Raw genomic sequence first — 18455 nt, forward strand, 5'->3', positions numbered from 1 at the left:
AATGCAAAAAAATGTAACTAGGCTTAGAATCCTCTTAGGTTATAATTGTGGAAGTGCTGAATGAACACTAAGCTATTATTATGAATATTCCGCGAAATGGTGCATTCCACGAAATGGTACATTCCGCCAAAAGTCATTCGGCGAAAAGGTACAATCCGCCAAATGTCGTACCGCGAAAAGTCACAAACCGCCAAATGTTATTCCGCGAAATGTTAAGCCGCGAAAATGAATTCCGCGAAATAGTTTTCGGTGAAATGTTATACAATCCGGCATTGGTCTCGTATAATAATGCAAGTTTCTGGAAATGGCTTTCCAAAATATGGTACAGGCCGGTGTAACGAGGGTGCGATGGCATCCCAGCTTGCGCTGTTGAATGCGATCTTCATATCAACTGTCACTAACGCACAATAATATCACAATATCTTTTCTGCTGGGTCGCTACTTTGACGGTCTTTACCACTGAGCAAATGGCGTCCAACGTGGATTTATTCTTACGAAAACCAAACTGATTGCTTCACAGGCCGTCCGTACCCTCTGAGTACGGCGTCAGCCTGTTGAGGATTATCCTCTTTAGCAACCTTCCTATCGTGTCTATAAGACAGGTTGGTCTATGCGCCGATGGGTCGCCCGGCGACTTCCTGCCCTTCGGCAACAACATCATTTTCTGCCTTTTCCATCTTTCGGGGAATCTACACTCATCAAAGCACCTCTGCATGGCAAGTCTGATCATGTTCGGGTTCGCTATGATTGCAGTCTTGAGAGCGCTGTTCGGAACTTTATCTGGCCCTGGATCTTTATTCGTTACCAGGGATTTGGCCATCGCGAGTAACTCTTGGTTCGTCACCGAAGCCACCATTTTGGCCGCACTCATATTGCCTTGCGGTGCAGGAGGCCAGGGACTTGTGGCTCGGGACGGAAAGAGTACCTCGATAATCCTCACCAACATATCCGTGGACCGTTCGGGGGGTGAAGAGCTCCCTTTGGTCTTGGCCATCACTAGCCTGTAGGCGTCACCCCACGGCTTCGCAGGTTGGTCCAAGGGCCGCAATCTCGGCAATCCATCAGTACACCGGGCATGTGTCATTTCTCGCCATGGTGGCGTCGTACGCGCGCGATAGGACAACTAGCAACGAATCCCCGCTTAGATCTTCAGTGTTGGGTTCCAGTCCCAAGGCCGCGGTGAAAACTTTGCTGTCGAAGAGATTGGTCATCCACCCACGGACCTGACAAGGATCCCCGGACCTCCGATGTTGCATGCCGGAGTTGATCTTAAAGCGAATTGCTAGATGATCACTATGGGTGTAACCCTCATCCACTCTCCAGTCCAAGTCTGGTGCCAGACCAGGACTTCCAAACGGTAAGTCAATCTATGACTCGATCTCGTTCATTCTGAACGTGCTAGCGGTCTTCTCTACCGCTAGAGGTCTTCTCTACCTCTGCACCGCACTGCTCTCTGATGGCAGAGACGACGTCGTCCGCGTCGACCTAACCTTGGCACCGTCACCCAAGAACTCAGTTTCAGTTGCTGTTTTGCTCTCGTCGCGCGCGGACGTCTACCAGTTTGCTGTTGGGTTGTGTTAAATACAGGCACTGTAGGTACCAGGCAGCGTTGCCTTTCGCATTATCTATAGGTCCTCGCTCGTACGCTTCTCTTCACCGTGGGCAATCAGAATGTGCGAAATGATCGTCAATACCGTCCAATTTCGTTTTCCACATACCGCTCCCCGACCAACATGGGTAGAGATTGCCGGGTTTGTGAGACAATTGGACTCCGATGTATCTTCCGATGTATAAAACAGCTATGGATCGTTCGCTGTTTGTGAAATTTGTTTCGTTGCAAGCAATGCAAGAGTCACTGAAGAAGAATATGAAACCTCGAAAATTCCATTACACCAGCGGGATGTCAGTGGAAGTGAAGATGACGATTGCCGGCAGTAATGTTCGATACGTCCGAGTGTTTGACTTGCCACCGGAGTTGCCAGATTATGAACTGAAACAGTGTCTTGCGGAGTATGGGGAAGTGGATCGTGTGGTTCGGGAGAAATTCCCGCCAAACTTAGGACTGGACCACATGTACACAGGCGTAAGAGGCGTGTACATCGATGTGAAAAGTGAAATTCCATCATCGTTGGAAATATCAAATTGGAAAGGAAACGTGTTCTATCAAGATTTACAGAAGACAAATGTTTTTTTGTGACGAACGGAAGGTCATCGGAAGGATACGTGTCCACAAAGGAAAGTTGGAAAGAAGGCAATGAATGTGCAAGACGGACAACGGAAAACATACTCCGGTGTCGTTATTGGATTCGGAAAAACAACAGCGGAAGCAATGCGGAACAACGTAGTTGAAGTGGCCGAGGAAGATGTGGTTGAACTGGACACCGATCCAACTGAACGAACGCAAACATTTGAAATTCCCAATTCGATGGTGGAGCTTGAGAAGCTCGCGGAAACAATGGAATTTAAAAACAATAGACTTCGAGTCTGGTTTGTGAAGAAGGGAATAATGGGCTACACGGATTACTACAACAAAATGAAAAGGGAAGAGGAGCTGAAAAAGCAGCAAGCGCAGTCGACGAGTCAGCGCCGGGATCGTTTAGTTACGGTAGAATCGACAGACCGATCCCCACCAAAGAAGAATTCTGCAGAAATGCATCTAAAACTTCTTCAGAATAATTTGTTCAAATTATTTGTCATGTTTTCGGCCCCGTAGAGTTTTTAATTAAATAATTGAGCCAAATAAATAAACGAACTGGTAAAAAAAGAACTCAGCTTCCTGTAGTCTTTCCGCTAGCTTGCACTCCGCGTTTCAGAAACAAGATCATTTCACCGATCTTGGTGCGCCTGACGCTTCGCACTGACCCAGCGCCGAACGAATAAATACTTCGGCATACTTACCCGACCAGTTGTTTATAACAAAATTTCTTCACAATTATATAAATATGCTTAGCTTAGCTTAGACTGACTGTACATATCAATTGTTGCTACTCTGTGATTGATTAGAAATGGTGCAAATTGCACTGCGATCCAAATGAATAGTGCTTGGGATTTACCATGTAGGGACACGACAGGTATTTCCGTCCATCGTCATAGGGGCTAAAACCAACGAAAGCAACGTACATTTGCTAGAACTCGACTATAGCAGAACGTTTCTCCTGAGTTTACGATTTGGTAGGCATGAGTTTTACAAAAAAGCGTCTCTTTTATTGGTTTTCGAGACTATGACGAACAGACGGAAATACCTGCCGTGTCCCTATTCTCGAAGTGTACGTTTCAGCAGCTCGCAAAAGTTGACCAATAACGGCGCCGGCCAAGTACTTACAGTCAGTTGGGAAAGGGAAGGAATGTTTGTGTGTGGCAATTGTTGCTACTAGAAACCGAGAATACCTCTGCATCTCCACAATTACCACCGGAAGAAAGCTGTGTTGTGGGAAAATCAGTAACATGAATCGGGATTCACCATGGAAAGAGATGTGACCTATGCAACTTCTATTCAAAAGTATTAGCTTTTCCATATCTTGTTCAATTATTCATCCTTCGTGAGGATAAACAATCAATCGCTTAAAGTGAACGGTTGTTCATTTGAATTTGGGATTAAGTGCCGGCGTCATTATTTATTTAATGAAGGAAAGTAGAAAAAAGAAGCGAGATCCACGGCTGTTCAACCACATTGATTGTAATCGGGGAAAGCTAATACATATCAATAAGCAACTCTTATTTTATCCCAATTTGAAGTTAAACAAGAATGCACAGTCAGACATATTTTGTTAATAAAACTATCACCATTTCTAGATATATTAATTAGTTTGTTGCCTTAATAGGTATGTAGGTTTCTAAAGTGATACATGTTAGTAGATGCTAGAGCTGATTTTCAATGATGTCTTAAATAATGTTTATAGCTTGTCATCCTCCCCTCGGACCCTAGTCCAAGGGGGCGCATAAGACTCGGAGACAAAAGATTATGTAATTTAGAATGGATGCCACTGGTATTGACCCCACGATCCAAATACCTGATTCGCAGCACCAACTAGGTTCGAGAAAAGCAGAACCATCCTACGAATGATCGAGCCATTCCAACTCAAGAGAGATTCTAGTTTCACAGAAAAATGGGGGTGATTATATAGAGTGAACTTACATTTATTAATGAACTTAGCCTATGTTTGACTTATCCTAGGGTTTTGTTGTAGTGTAGTGCGTGTGTTTTCGTCTATCCCACGGCGACAGCTAGGCACATGATCGTGTCCGGACACATGAGAGGGAGAAAGACTACCGGCGCCATGCCGGCCACCCGGCTGCTTGACATGCCATTGTCGAACTCGCACCACAACATCACCTTCTGCATGCTATTGCACCATGGTGTCGAAGAAAGGCCTATGATAGGCATCGAAATAAAACATTAGCAAGACGATAATTGCACTACATTTTTCGGATTATGGTGAAACTCATCTAATCAGTCTCTTACCGATCTCAAGAACTATAATCTACTCCTGCCACATCGGAGCTACTGACGTATTTCCCACTTAATCTTCTCCTGCTGAGAAAGACACTTCACTTTAGTGGGTCAGAGGTCAAAACAAGGTCAGCACAACTTACAGAAACTACATCAAAATCCTCACACTGGGCAAAGGCAACACTTTTAAATTTTGTTTTATATTTGTTCCGCGCGCGCGTGATCTACTCAGGAGTCGAGTTATATCTGATCGTCGCTCCCTATCTGCAGATTGACCATATGTACCTGAGCCGTGTGTGATATGCGATCGGATTTACTCCGACAGGATCGTTCTTCGTAATTACGGGAGATGATATCTCTTATCAGAGAGTGAGTTATATGATCGGGTTCTTGTATGCAAGTGCGTAATCTTATGGCAAATGATCAGACGAGTCCTCCCTGTTGGAAGTGTGCGGTAATGGTTGGGTGATATTGACTTCGCATATGCATATCTTAGCAGCTTGCGCCCAGCGGAGCACTCATAGGGCATGTGGCGCAATCGAATGTCGCTTGATTACATTCGATTAGTTAAAAGTGTTCTGTTGTATCGTTGTTTTTAGGTGTGGTGATTTGACATGGTAACATTTAACTACAACCCCTTTGTTGATTGGTAAGGCTGAGAGCTCAACAAGATGCTCAATCCACGGAGCAATAGTCATCTGCCACATACATCAAGCAAAGGAGCAGGTTACAAGCTTTCAGAAATACAGAACTACATATTAAAATGTTTTTTATACTGTGAAGAACATAGAAATGAAAGACAACTTATTGTATTTCCTACTTCTGTTATTCCTTTTTTAGTGACGAGAGCACATGTTTGCAAAACGGAGCGCTGAAATTGGTACTCTATTTGTTTCTTTCGAGAAGAGAAACATCGATTGCATTGAGATGTATATGGAATAAGCATATGCGGTATTTCGAAAAATTTCGTTTTAGGGCATTCGAAACGAAATTCCGCGGAATTCCGCGGAATTTTTGTATGGCGAAATCTGATTTACTGATTTCGTTTCGTATCGTTAAATTTCAAAAATTTCGACAGAAAAATCATTCTTTTAACGAAATTTAACGGAATTTCGCGGAATTTCGAAATTTATTTTCAATAATTCCAATTTCTACATCATAAAAAAAATTCGGCTGCGCCGCACAATGAAGCCAATCAAATACCACTCAATATTTTATACATATAAATTCTTTCTTTAAATCTCACTACGTAATACAATTCTGTATCTTCAACAGAAACGCATTTAGCTTTCCGCTTGAAAATTTTTTCGATGTTTTGTTGAAAGTATTCAAGTATAAAACGTAATGCATATTTGTTAATTTAAATAATATAATAATAATATTTTTCAGTGAAGTAAAAATAATTTGTAATATTTTTATTCCGTATGTCATGGAAATCTATAATTTTCTCACATTTTCTAGATCCTTCAGATCCAGATTATTCAAATGCTTCAAAATCGTACCGATTTTCTGTCATTTTCGTGCCGGTGCGGTGCGTTTTCCGTAGGGCAGTTTGTTGTTGGTTTGTACGTGCTGCTGCTTTTAACAGTTAATATTTAGCAATAATCGTAAATGTCTGCGTTCGAGTTGTTGGCATAAAATAAGTAATGGCCAAAGTACATGTAAGTAATGTACAAAAAGCGTATAAATAGTCCAGCCATTTTTTTTCTTGAACGTATTCTCAACCAACAAGTTGCATTCAAATGGAAATCCTGTCTTATCATTTCATATTGAAAATTAGCTGGATCGGACTATGGTCTCAAAACATATGGCAAAAATACTATTTTCCATAATACACCAGAAAGCCGCAGGTGCATTATTCAGAGTTTTTTTTTTAATAATATCTGACTACACCACTGCAAGTAAAATAAAACATAGGTTTTTTAATTGCAGATTTAATTTGTTATGGTGATTCGATTATCCGGAGTGAAAATATTACTCGATACTCCGGATAATCGAGTCCAACCTGTATTTGGAAGATTCTTTATTTATTACTTTATTTATTTAGTAGGCACTCTGTGTTCGACGACCGCTACTGTGCCGAGATCTACTGTGGTATTCTCGTCTCTTAGAATCCACACAGAATCTATTTTTAGATGACCACCTATTGTCCATATCATCGTCCGTTCATTCGTCCATATTGTGAGTCCATGTAGTTGCTTTGTTACGTTTTCCATGTATCGAGTCTGTTGGGGGTATGCCTCCGAAAAGAGGGTCAGAATGTCAGTCGTCGTCTGGTAGCTGTGTTGGTCAGACGCGTTCCCCATTACGCCGTACTAGTGCTGTCCAATGAGCAGCTCGAAGTAGCTCGAAGTTGTTCCCGTCCTGCTCGTTCTTTTTTGTCAACAAATGGGCATGAGCAGGACAGGGAGAAACTTCGAGCTACTTCAAGCCCTCATTGGACAGCACTACTATTGCTGCACTTCTGGCGATTGACGAGAAGTTTAAGGGGGGTGCTGGGAATCAAACCCATGACCATCCGCTTATAAAGCAGACGTGTAACCAACTAAGCCACGTGACCCCTATTTGGAAGATTCTGTGCCAGATTAATTAGTTTACACTGGCGATCACCTTTTCAGAGCTACCGACTGAATAGTAACAAGGCAGTCTCGATTGAATTGTTATATCATGTCCTAGCTTTCATTTTATTGCTAAAATCAGCAAATAACCATATTTTTAACGGAAATTTGTTCTTTATTTTGCTGAGCTGCAGAAAGAACGGCTTTATACATTCATCATGGAATACGGAACGTTTTCCGGGGCACCAGGAAATGCGAGGCAAGTAGACTGTGCCACTGTTCCACATAATCCGAGACGTTTGGCCACTGTAAGCCTACGTAATGCCTACCTACATGCAGATAGCGTGAAAATGTTGCTAGAGTCAGCGCATCCCAGGGATATTATTGTTAAGATTCAACTCCCACCGCAGCGCACCAAAGAATTTGTGAAAAAGTGATGAAACGAAAAAAGGTTTTAATCTAGCAGTCACGATTTTCGTGTATCTTCCACGGCTAACTCCATAAAAAAAGTGAAGGATGAAAAATGCCCCTCACCATAACAACGTAAAAAAATTACTTAAAAAAGTAATATTTCCAACAGACCTTAGCAATTTTTTTTTAAAAAGTCCAGTTTTGTATTGCAATCAACAGCTTTCATACTGCTTAGATCTGTTGAAAAGACCATTTTGGAAAGTTTTACAGATTCAATAAATCTTCATGAGTTTGGTCGAAAAATTACCTGGAGACTTTATTTAAGATGTTAATTGAAAAAAAAATTTCAATTAAATAAAATCATTATGTTGCTGCTAAGAAAGGCACCGTAATTGCAAAGTGGGTTGATCCGTAGATAAAACGACGCATTCATAAGCCAAAATATTTGAAACTCGTGATTCATTGGTGATTCAAATCTGCAGAAAATATAACTGAGCGTTTTGCCAGTTTTAAGTTTTTGACAGTTGACTGGTGTCTGAATCTAAAATAGCTGCTGGGCAAATAAATGTTTCAGATTCATATTCACAATGAGCATTGGTGGTTTTGCTCAAAGCCCGTTACATGTAATAAAAATTATGCCCTACTGATGCCAGAAAGGTCAAGGGGGAGGGGGTAATAAAAAATAAATATTAAAATGAAAAATAAAATCAAAAACCTCCTCGGATTTGTTAAAGAATATTTTGAAAATCCTTATAATTTCCCGATTTTTTTTGTTGTCGCATCCAAATTTTATTTTAGAGAAAAAAAAAAATTCTAGGGAGGGCAAACTTTTTTATATATTTGTATCGACCTTATTTGACTTTAAAAATATTAAACAAAATCATGTTCAACGCGGCTTTTTTTATTCGTTTTTGCATTATCTATATTACTATTTAATAAAAATTCCGCGGAAAAAAAAAATTAAATTTCGTTTCGTTTCGAAAAATTTCGAATCAAATGGACCCTGATTTCATTTCGTTTCGAAGTTTCGGAAGAAAATTTGAATTTCGTTTCGTTTCGTTCCGATCCAACAGTAGCATTTCTAATTTCGTTTCGTTTCGTTTCGTCAGGAAAAAATGTGTTATCGCATACCCTTAATATGGAAACGTTTACCAAAATTAGCCAAATTTTACAGAACAAAAATGGTTATTATAAGCAATTTATCTAAGATTGAACATCTCCAGATATATATTATATTGGTAAATAATACATTATTTAATTGGAAAATGAAATCCTAAAACGAAAATGGTCAAAAATATTTTCTGTTTGTGGACAGACAAACATATTCCAAATTGCTATCAAATGCAAAGCCCTATACAAGCTTAACATTTTGCCCTGCGGCAAGTGCTGGAAGCCTTTGCTAACAGAAGTAACAGCGTTGCTAAACCATCTGGGAAATTATTTGCATATCTTTTATTTTAGAATCCCTAGTATCACACATTATTATTTATTTATTCAGACTAAGGCCGAAGTGGCCTGTGCGGTATATAAGAGTCTTCTCCATTCGGCTCGGTCCATGGCTACACGTCGCCAACCACGCAGTCTACGGAGGGTCCGCAAGTCATCTTCCACCTGATCGATCCACCTTGCCCGCTGCGCACCTCGCCTTCTTGTGCCCGTCGGATCGTTGTCGAGAACCATTTTCACCGGGTTACTGTCCGACATTCTGGCTACGTGCCCGGCCCATCGCAGTCGTCCGATTTTCGCGGTGTGAACGATGGATGGTTCTCCCAACAGCTGATGCAATTCGTGGTTCATTCGCCTCCTCCACGTACCGTCCGCCATCTGCACCCCACCATAGATGGTACGCAGCACTTTCCTTTCGAAAACTCCAAGTGCGCGTTGGTCCTCCACGAGCATCGTCCAGGTCTCGTGTCCGTAGAGGACTACCGGTCTAATTAGCGTTTTGTAGATTGTCAGTTTGGTACGGCGGCGAACTCTATTCGATCGAAGCGTCTTGCGGAGTCCAAAGTACGTACGATTTCCAGCCACTATGCGTCTCCGAATTTCTCTACTGGTGCCATTTTCGGCAGTCACCAGTGAGCCCAAGTACACAAATTCTTCTACCACCTCGATTTCGTCACCACCGATGCAAACTCGCGGTGGGTGGCTCACATTGTCTTCTCTTGAACCTCTTCCTATCATGTACTTCGTCTTCGACGTGTTGATGACTAGTCCGATCCGCTTGGCTTCCCTCTTCAGTCTGATGTAGGCTTCCTCCATCTTCTCAAAGTTACGTGCCATAATATCTATGTCGTCGGCGAAACCAAATAGCTGGACGGACTTATTGAAAATTGTACCACTCGTGTTAATCATAGTATCACACATATAAATGGTTAAAACCGCATACAGTCAAGCTTTCTAACATAATCAACAAAATAAGTCCTAGCATTCATATTTTAGATTCTTGACATTCCGAAAGTAATTCTTTCATAGATATGCCCTAAAACTGTATACGGATTTGGCTGCTAGTTCTCGAAGTTTTCAAATCGCTGATAAACAGGTTTCTAGAGGTTCAAGAAAAGTTCATGAAAAAGAAATTTCTAAAAACGGAATAACTTGATTATTTGCGAAAGGATTTACAATTTGGATAGAGGTGTTCGGACGCCCTTATAGATTTCTATAGGGTAAAGGATGTATTTTGGACCACCCTTACGGGGTGGTTATATCAATATGGGTTATATCAATATGTGTTACAAATAACAATACTTTTTTTTTGTGGTTTAAAATTCAGTTTATTTGTCAGATTGATATTAGTATTTTACAAAATTTCGTTTTGGAAGCAATTCAAAAATCTAATTCTAAGTGAAAAACTAAAGCATCAACATCGATTCTATTGTTACAGCTAGTAACAAAGCGGATGTAGTTAATAAAATATTTTAGTATTTTCACACGTGTAGTTTTCCGTATGCCTGGAAGAACAGGTTTCACGAGATCTTCAAATGACTTCGGCTACTTCTAGTCGATGTAGACGATTCGTCCGTATCGTTGCCGGCGGTTCGGCTTTGCGATCGCATCGCATTTGCAGGTTTTTTAAAAATGTCAACCAAGACCACTTCAGCGCTCTGTGGTTGTGTGCGTGACGATGAACTGCGTGCACTTTGTTTTTGCAACTGGCTGGGGGACACCGTACGTGTGATGCTCACGGTCGGTTGGCTTGTTGCTTGATTTAGTGAGCCACGCGGTTCGGTCTGATACGTCGGCTGTGGCAGCTCGGGGAAAGCATCTAGTGATGTTGGTGGTGGAGCGACAGAGCGCTGGCCAACCGGTTTGGCGTTCGGTGGTTTCACACCGTTCGCCTTATTCGGTGGTTGTCGTGGCGTAGTTTGCTTCGCTACGTTTGCGTAGCTCTTTTGGACCAGCAGCTTCTTGTTCTGCACACAAGAAATGCCTGTGTGAGTCTGCTCTTTGCAGTGTTTGCAGGAAGAAATCTGTCCCTTGTACTGGATATACGCTTGTTGACTATCGATCGTGACCCACGAATCGATGTTGCGTTTGATCAGCATACGAGCCGACCAGATCCCGAGCGGAATTCCACCAAACTCGAATCCATCACCCCACGTCAATTCGCGCAGCGAGATCACTTCCCCGAACGCACTGAGGAACTCAACGATCTTCTCTTCGGAAACGTTTTCCGGCAAATCGTGCACCTTCACTTCAACACTTCCATCTTCCATGGTTATTCGCAACTTGTGCTTCTTCCCGCAATGTCCACTTCATGTTTTTCATCGTGTTCGTCCACGATCATTGACCTTGACGAACGCACATTGTTCACTGCGGTGGCACTGAAGTCTCACAACATCTTCTTTTTTCAGCCCAAGAACAGTGCGGCAAAAGCCATGCACCTTTTCGAAAGACGGCTTCACCGGGAAGTGCGAGTAGTCTATACGAAAAGTGTTTTCGCGCCTCATCGCAGTACACTAAAAGCGCGCGATGCGGCACGAGCAGATGAAAAATAAACCACCGGATTTAATTCGCTTGACTTTCGGAGAGCGCAATCGAAAACACGTCTGCTCGTCTCATAAGCTGAGCGGTAACTGTTGCAATAATCTTGTTATGAATTCTCTGTCAAAGATGGACAAAAAATAATTTCATGATAGTCATAACATGATTATAACATAATGTATTATGTTTATTTTTATCGAAAAAATTGCCTACATCTTTGGTAGATAGGAATTAGTAAAAAACGACGATATCACCTTCACTATAATTTGAAGCTACATTCAAAGTTCAACCAGATGGACAAAGTTAATTGTCAACAATATGAATAATCATAATCTTTTTAATAACATAATCTGTTAAAGCATAAGCTATTTTCACCACTTTTCATATAACACATCGGGTTGTAGGACAAAAGGTCGAAGGTCAAAAGGTCGAAGGACAAAAGGTCGAAGGTCAAAACGTCGAAAGGACAACAGGTCGAAGGATCAAAAGGTCGAAGGGACAAAAGGTCGAAACAAAAAAACTGCGTGAAAAGGTCGAAGGACAAAAGGTCGAAAGGGCGAAAGGTCTTTCTTTTTTATTCCTTCTTTCTTATTTCTTATTTCAAAAGGTCGAAGGTCGAAAGGTCGAATGACAAAAGGTCGAAAGGACAAAAGGTCGAATGGACAAAAGATCGAAGGGTGAAAAGGTCGAATACGTGTCATAACGTCGAAGGTCAAAAGATCGAAGGACAAAAGGTCGAAAGAACAACACAAACAAAAAGACATGAAATGAGATGGGAATTGTGAGTAGTGACAAGTGAGATGCAAGATAGAAGTAGTGAGCATATATAAATGAGAAGTGAGAAGGGAAAAGTGAAAAGTGAGAAGCGAGAAGTGAAAAGGAAGAAATAAAAAGTGAAAAACGACAAGTGAGAAATGCGATGTGAGAAGTGAGGAACGAAGAAGTAAGAAGTGAGATATAAAAAAGAAGGAAATAGGAAGAAAGAAGAAAGAAGGAAACATATATAGTAAGAAAGAGAAAAGAAGAAAGAGAAAGAACAGGAGAGGAAAGAAGAACAAAGAAAGAAGAAGGAAGATGGAAGAAAGGAACAAAGAAGAGAAGAAAAAAGAAAGATGGAAAAAAATGAGGAACAAAGAGAAGAGAAATAAGGAAGAAAGAAGAAGGAAAGAAGAAAAAGAAAGAATTTCTTAGATCTTTCTTTTTAAGATGGATAAGAGGAGGAAGGAGGAAGAAAGAAGAAAAGAAGGAAGGAAGAAAAAAGCATGTAGGAAGAAAAACAAGAAACAAGAAGTAAGAAGAAAGAAGGAAGGGAGAAACAAGGAAGAAAGAGAGAAGGAAAAGAAAAGAAAGTAAAAGAAAGTAGGAAGAAAGGAGAAAAAAAGAAGAAAGAAAGTAGGAAGAAAGAAGAAAAAAAGAAGGAAAAAGTAAGTAAGAAAGAAGGTGGAAAGGAAGAATGAAGACGGAAGTAAGAAAGAAGAAAACAGAAGAAAAAAAGAAAGAAGCAAGGAAGGAAGAAAAAAGAAAGAAGGACGAAAAAAAGAAAGAAGGACGAAAAAAAGAAAGAAGTAAAAAAGAAAGAAGAAAACCGGAAGAAAGAAAGAAGAAAGGAAGAAAGAAGGATGAAAGAGGAAAGAAAAAAAGAAAAAAAAAGAAGGGAGAAGCAAAAAAGAAAGAGTAAAGAAGTATTAAAAGGAAGAAAGAAGGAAGAAAAACAGGGAAAAAGGAAGAAAAAATGGAGAAGAAAGGATGAAGGACGAGAGAAGAAATAAGAAAGAAGGTAGAAAGAATAGAGTAAGAAAGAAGAAAAAGAAGATAGTAAGGAGAAAGCAAGTAGGAAGAAAGAAGGGAAGAGAAGGAAGAAATAAAAAAGAAATAAGGAAGTGAAAGGTGAAAAATGGAAGAAAGATGAAGGAAAGAAGATAGAAAAAAGGAAAAAAGAAAGAGGTTAGAAATAAAGAAGATAAAATATGGAAAGAAGAAAAAAGAAAGAAGAAAGGAGGAAAAAGAACTGAAGGAAGGAAACATATGAAGTAAGAAGGAAAAAGGAAGAAGGAAAAGAATAGAAGAAAAAGGAAGAAGAAATAAGACAGAAGGAAGAAAAAAGAAAGACTTTTCGTCCTTTTGACTTTTTGTCCTTTGACCATTTGACGCAGTTTTTTTTTGTTTCAACCTTTTGTCCCTTCGACCTTCCCGAGTAACACACTTGTCATATACGGGTTTCTGTGACTCATTTGACACTGAATTTAGTCATATTTGAGTTGCAACCAAATTGGTCTGAAGTGTGCTACTAGGGTTTTGACCCTTCGACCTTTTGACTTTCAACCTTTTGTCCTTCGACCTTTTGACCTTTGACCTTTTGTCCTACAACCGGTCAGGTAATCTTGTCAGTTTTCACAAACAGGGACTCGCCTGTCCTAAGTTTTCTTTGCGAGTCGAGATGTGCTCGACTCCCGCTTTGCCCTACTAACCAACTGCCAGGGATTTACGGACCCTTGTGTTGCGACTCGAACAGCCTGCCGGAGCATCCGAAGGCTCCGTTTCAGTTCCTTACTGATGTTCAACCTTGCGCTCGCGAACTCGGTGATATTATCGAGTTGCTTGGTGACCACCCGCATCCCGGGTAGTGGCCCAGTACCTCATCACTGCTGAGGAGACTCTGCTGCTGCTAGTTGCAGCCTCCGTCTTCGCTCTCCGCCTCTTCCCTAGGAGAAGAATTCGTCAAAACCCCTTTGACAAAGGGGGTTTACCACCTCCATAGCTAACGCATCGTCAAAAGAAGAGTTAAATTTTGAATAACTCATAATTGTTGGGTTCCTCTTGTGGCTACCTTCGAACCCCTTCCCTACTGGAGTAGTCGTCTTCAACGATCCTATTATCTGAGGTGAACCAGCCCATGGTTGGAAACCTCAATAACAGAGAAAAAATGATCCCATGATTTTCTTTGCATGTCTTACGGAATGCAGAGAGACCATGCAAGGGTTGACACTTACGTGTTCAGAGCCAGATCAGCGCAAGTCATGAGAAGGCATCTGAGCCTACTTCCACCCAGTAGGCAAAGCTTGGAGGCAGGATTGGACAGTGTGCTACAAGGATCGCCACGGTTTTAGGGGACAGAAGACAGCCTAGCCATTAACCCACTCGCCGTTTCGAGTCAGTCACTGCCTGCCCTCGCTTTCATAATATGACGATATCTAAGAAAAGGTCTAACACGCGGCCAGAATGCCATTATCAGGACCTCACTGGTATTGATCCTGATGTGCTAATTGGGCTCCCTGGGCTCCTGGCCGCTTTAAGTGGCACACGGTAGCTTTGATAAGACCTGCTTACGGACACATGTAGCTTTTTGTAGAGATTTAACAGAGCCCACTGCCAAACCTCACCACGTCCTAGGCGGGCCCCCTTTTTGCAGAGGCTTTTGGAGGGGTTGTAAAGCCCTTGGACATAGTCCCTGCTTCTTCTTCTTCTGATTGGCCGCCTCGCAGCTTAGTGTTCATTAAGCACTTCCACAGTTATTAACTGCGAGGTTTCTAAGCCAAGTTACCATTTTTGCTTTCGTATATCATGAGGCTAGCACGATGATACTTTAATGCCCAGGGAAGTCGAGACAATTTCCAATCCGAAAATTGCCTAGACCGGCACCGGGAATCGAACCCAGCCACCCTCAGCATGGTCTTGCTTTGTAACCGCGCGTCTTACCGCACGCTAAGGAGGGCCCCTGCTACCTCAGACAAAAAGTGGTTGGTAGAGGCTGACTGAACATACTGACCACCAGACTTTCATCGCCCCCGGCTTGTTTGCCCTTGCACTCTTTTTACGCCCTTCTTCTTTGCTTGCGAATTTCCCTACCACACTTGTCCGTCCTCTTTTCTGACGTTCTATTGCTGATTGCGAAATCTAATGGCTCCTGGTTGTGTCGTCCGTGTGCTCTTCTCCACCTTGCCACAGCAGTCCAGCCTAGCCGCAAGCACTTCCCCTGTTTTTTTTTTGTTTTGCAGCTAGAACCAAATTGCAATGCTTAAGCAGGTACAGCTTCAGGTCTTTCAACATACCCGTTCATTGGTGAAGCCGATAATGTCGCATTGAGATGCACAATGACTAACGTCAAGCTCGGTAGGATGCAGCTCGATCCTATCTCTATCGTATTGTGCTACTGCATGCCGGCTGCTGCTGCACCGTTATCGCTCTCCTTGACGACTGCTTAGCCAGTCGTCTCCTTTAGATCCATCTCTCTCCCGATGCGTTGGGTGGAGAACTCTCCAAACCTCTCCTTGCTGAGAACTCTCCAAACCTCCGTTGCTTTGCTGATTGGTTTAGCTTTATTCATAATTGTTGGGTCCTCCAAAGGGCTACCCTTGAACCCAGCCGAATCACTGTCGAAGCTTTTGGGTTAGGCTAGTGAACTTTGAGTGACAAACAATCGAATACATGCAGCTTTCTGTCGAGGTTTAACAGAGCCCACTGTCCAACCGAATCACATCCTATACAGGCCCCCAAATTCGCAGTGGCCATGTGAAGATCAAGCCCTTGGAAATAGTTCCTGCCGCACTCTGGAATGATTATCGTTGCACGAATTCATCACTCAGGACTTTGCTGATCGGGTAATCAAATAACGAATTTTAGGTCGTTTAGGAAAATCAGAAAGGTCTAGAGTAACTTGAAGAAGCCATGAATGTATTCAATTGTACATTTTTCGATGCGCGGATACATCTTTCACGACTTGTTTGATATTTTGTTTGATATTGTTGAAATATTTTGAATAAATACGAATGAAATGCTTACTGGCCAGTGTCAGTTTGTACACTCTATATCATCTATTTCAGCAGCGCTCTTCTTATTTACGCGATAAGACCGCGTTTCGCTAGAGGCGAAATTACAAAGATCGATTTTATTTTTTGCCAGCTGTATTGGCCATTACCCCACATGTGCTTCAAATGAAGACTAAGATAAGCGAGACACAGCAGCCGCCATCATCATCGTCGTCGCGAGCTAAAATAATTTATTCAAGTGGGTTTTAATATTCATAACGTCCCACGAGAAGGCGTTTTCCCGGGGTATAAAGTTAGTTGGAGATCCACGGTATCAGTTTTCTGCCGCCCCGGAAGAGCACCCGGGATTGACCTTTGTTGACTTTCATACTCTTCTATAGACTCAAAAGTGCAACGGTTGCTGGAGCAGGTGTATGGTTGGCTGACTCGTGCTGGGTGGCGAACGAAAGGGGCTTCACAATGTGTTGATAAGAGGTTCTTGAGTTTTTTGAGTGATACTTTTCGAAGGTTTACTTCGAAAGAGGGAGTGTTTAGTAAACAACTTACGAGCGGACAAAGTGGTTTCTGGTATTTGGAAGTTCCAATAAAGTTACAGAACGGAAACGGTCCCAATTTAAGCCAGGGCTTTGTTCGCTACAAATTGACGACCCTTAGATACCGCTGGCATTAAATGTTAATCACAAGTGAATCCATAAGGTATCATTTCGATGTAATTATGCTAAGGGAGCATTCTATTGTACGAATTTATTTAACAATGCCCACATGGTTGGAAGCCATTCAGGATCGTAGATTATTGAATTAATTTGCACCGAACAAACGGGCACTGGGCTCTCATTGTTCTCGTCTGAAAACATTTTTCAATCCATCTCCGATTGTTACATCTTATTTGTGTTTCACTGCAAGTCACGCAGCATTGTTCTCGAGCCGATTGAATGAAACCATTTTTGTCATAATTTTCCCTCCGGTAAATCGGAAAGCCCTACCGAAACGTGCCTGAAGCAGGGGAACCGCAATTGTCGATGTTTTGGCATTACAACCAGTGCGTGCAGACCACTGGCGGCGGCTAGGGAAGGGTGCTCCAGTGGGGTGCGTGCCTACTAAATAAAAATCCTCAGTTGTTTAAGTTATTCAACTAACATTCCATTCCACATATTGTAATTAAATTCAATATTGTATTTTTTATTGGCACATACACTGACTTCTTGACATTTTAACCAGCATTGGAGTTCCCAGTTGGATCATTGCCATCCCACCCCATCCCATCATTTTGACATTAATGTTCCGTAAGGACCTGGCATTGACTTTTTCAACATTTTTATTATCGAAATTATTGATGATATATCATGACAACAATTTGTGATATGATGACCTAAAGGATGGATATTATGTATGAAAATAGCCTTTTTCATTTACTAAGGTCAAGATATCCAAAACCATACATTTATTCTCATTTCCATAAATAGAATGCTTCTTGATATCATAGCTCTGCTTGTCACTTTTTGTTATTAAATGCAACACTGAAATCGCGTTATGGTAAAAGGGCTCACGATTTTTATGGCGTATTTTGGAAACATTTTTGTCGAAATATTAACTCATTTTGCCACTTTTGTGTTCCGGACAATCTTTTTAAAGCAGTACACTTTTAGATTTCCGAGAATTCGCAAAAGAACAAAGCTTTTGTTTCGGATATCTGCCATAACCCTATTGTAATGCTGCAAGCTCACGATGATTGCAATGACCGTCGAGCCCCTCTCATACATAAAGGTCTCGCTTCCTTCATGGTGCGTACCCCAAGCAACATCCCGCTCACACACAAATTCCGGCTCACCCAAATTCGAACACCGGATTCAGCTACTCGCATACACATGACACATTCATCGCATTATCGTCACGTTCGGAGCATATATTTCCGGAACTAGGAATGCACCAAATCGTATTCGCCAGCTGCCACAAGTGCGCTCCAAGGCTTCTATTGCCGGCCGATCTGAACGTACCGACGACGAACGATGGACGGGTGCAGTTCCTACCATTACACAATCCTCGGTCGCTCAATGGAGGCTCTTATCGATGCACAGCATACGGGTCACTTTCGGTACCGGGGCGGCTCTCGCTTGGCCCATCAAGTTTGTTCCGGGAAGCCACCATCACCATCGGTCCGGCACCGTGTGTGAACCGTGATTGACCCCTTTTAGCACGCCACGCACGGTGCATGCCGGAGTACCACGAAAATGTGCGGTCAAATTTTAGTTGATTTTACGTTTCCATAACAGACCGCAGCAACGCAAC

General features: G+C 41.9%; 1 protein-coding gene and 1 long non-coding RNA gene across 2 annotated transcripts in view; one reads left to right on the forward strand and one right to left on the reverse strand.

Annotated features, from left to right (window-relative positions):
• Positions 1 to 18455, forward strand: part of LOC134204983 (uncharacterized) — a 712198-nt gene that overhangs the window by 301179 nt on the left and 392564 nt on the right. The window lies entirely within an intron of this gene.
• On the reverse strand, positions 4260 to 4668 carry LOC134205655 (uncharacterized). The gene is made up of 3 exons (XR_009978171.1): positions 4594 to 4668; positions 4463 to 4534; positions 4260 to 4371 (listed from the first exon to the last, which is right to left on the reverse strand). It is a non-coding gene; the product is annotated as an uncharacterized LOC134205655 (long non-coding RNA).

Source organism: Armigeres subalbatus, chromosome 1, assembly GCF_024139115.2.
Source record: "Armigeres subalbatus isolate Guangzhou_Male chromosome 1, GZ_Asu_2, whole genome shotgun sequence".
NCBI lineage: Eukaryota > Metazoa > Arthropoda > Insecta > Diptera > Culicidae > Armigeres > Armigeres subalbatus.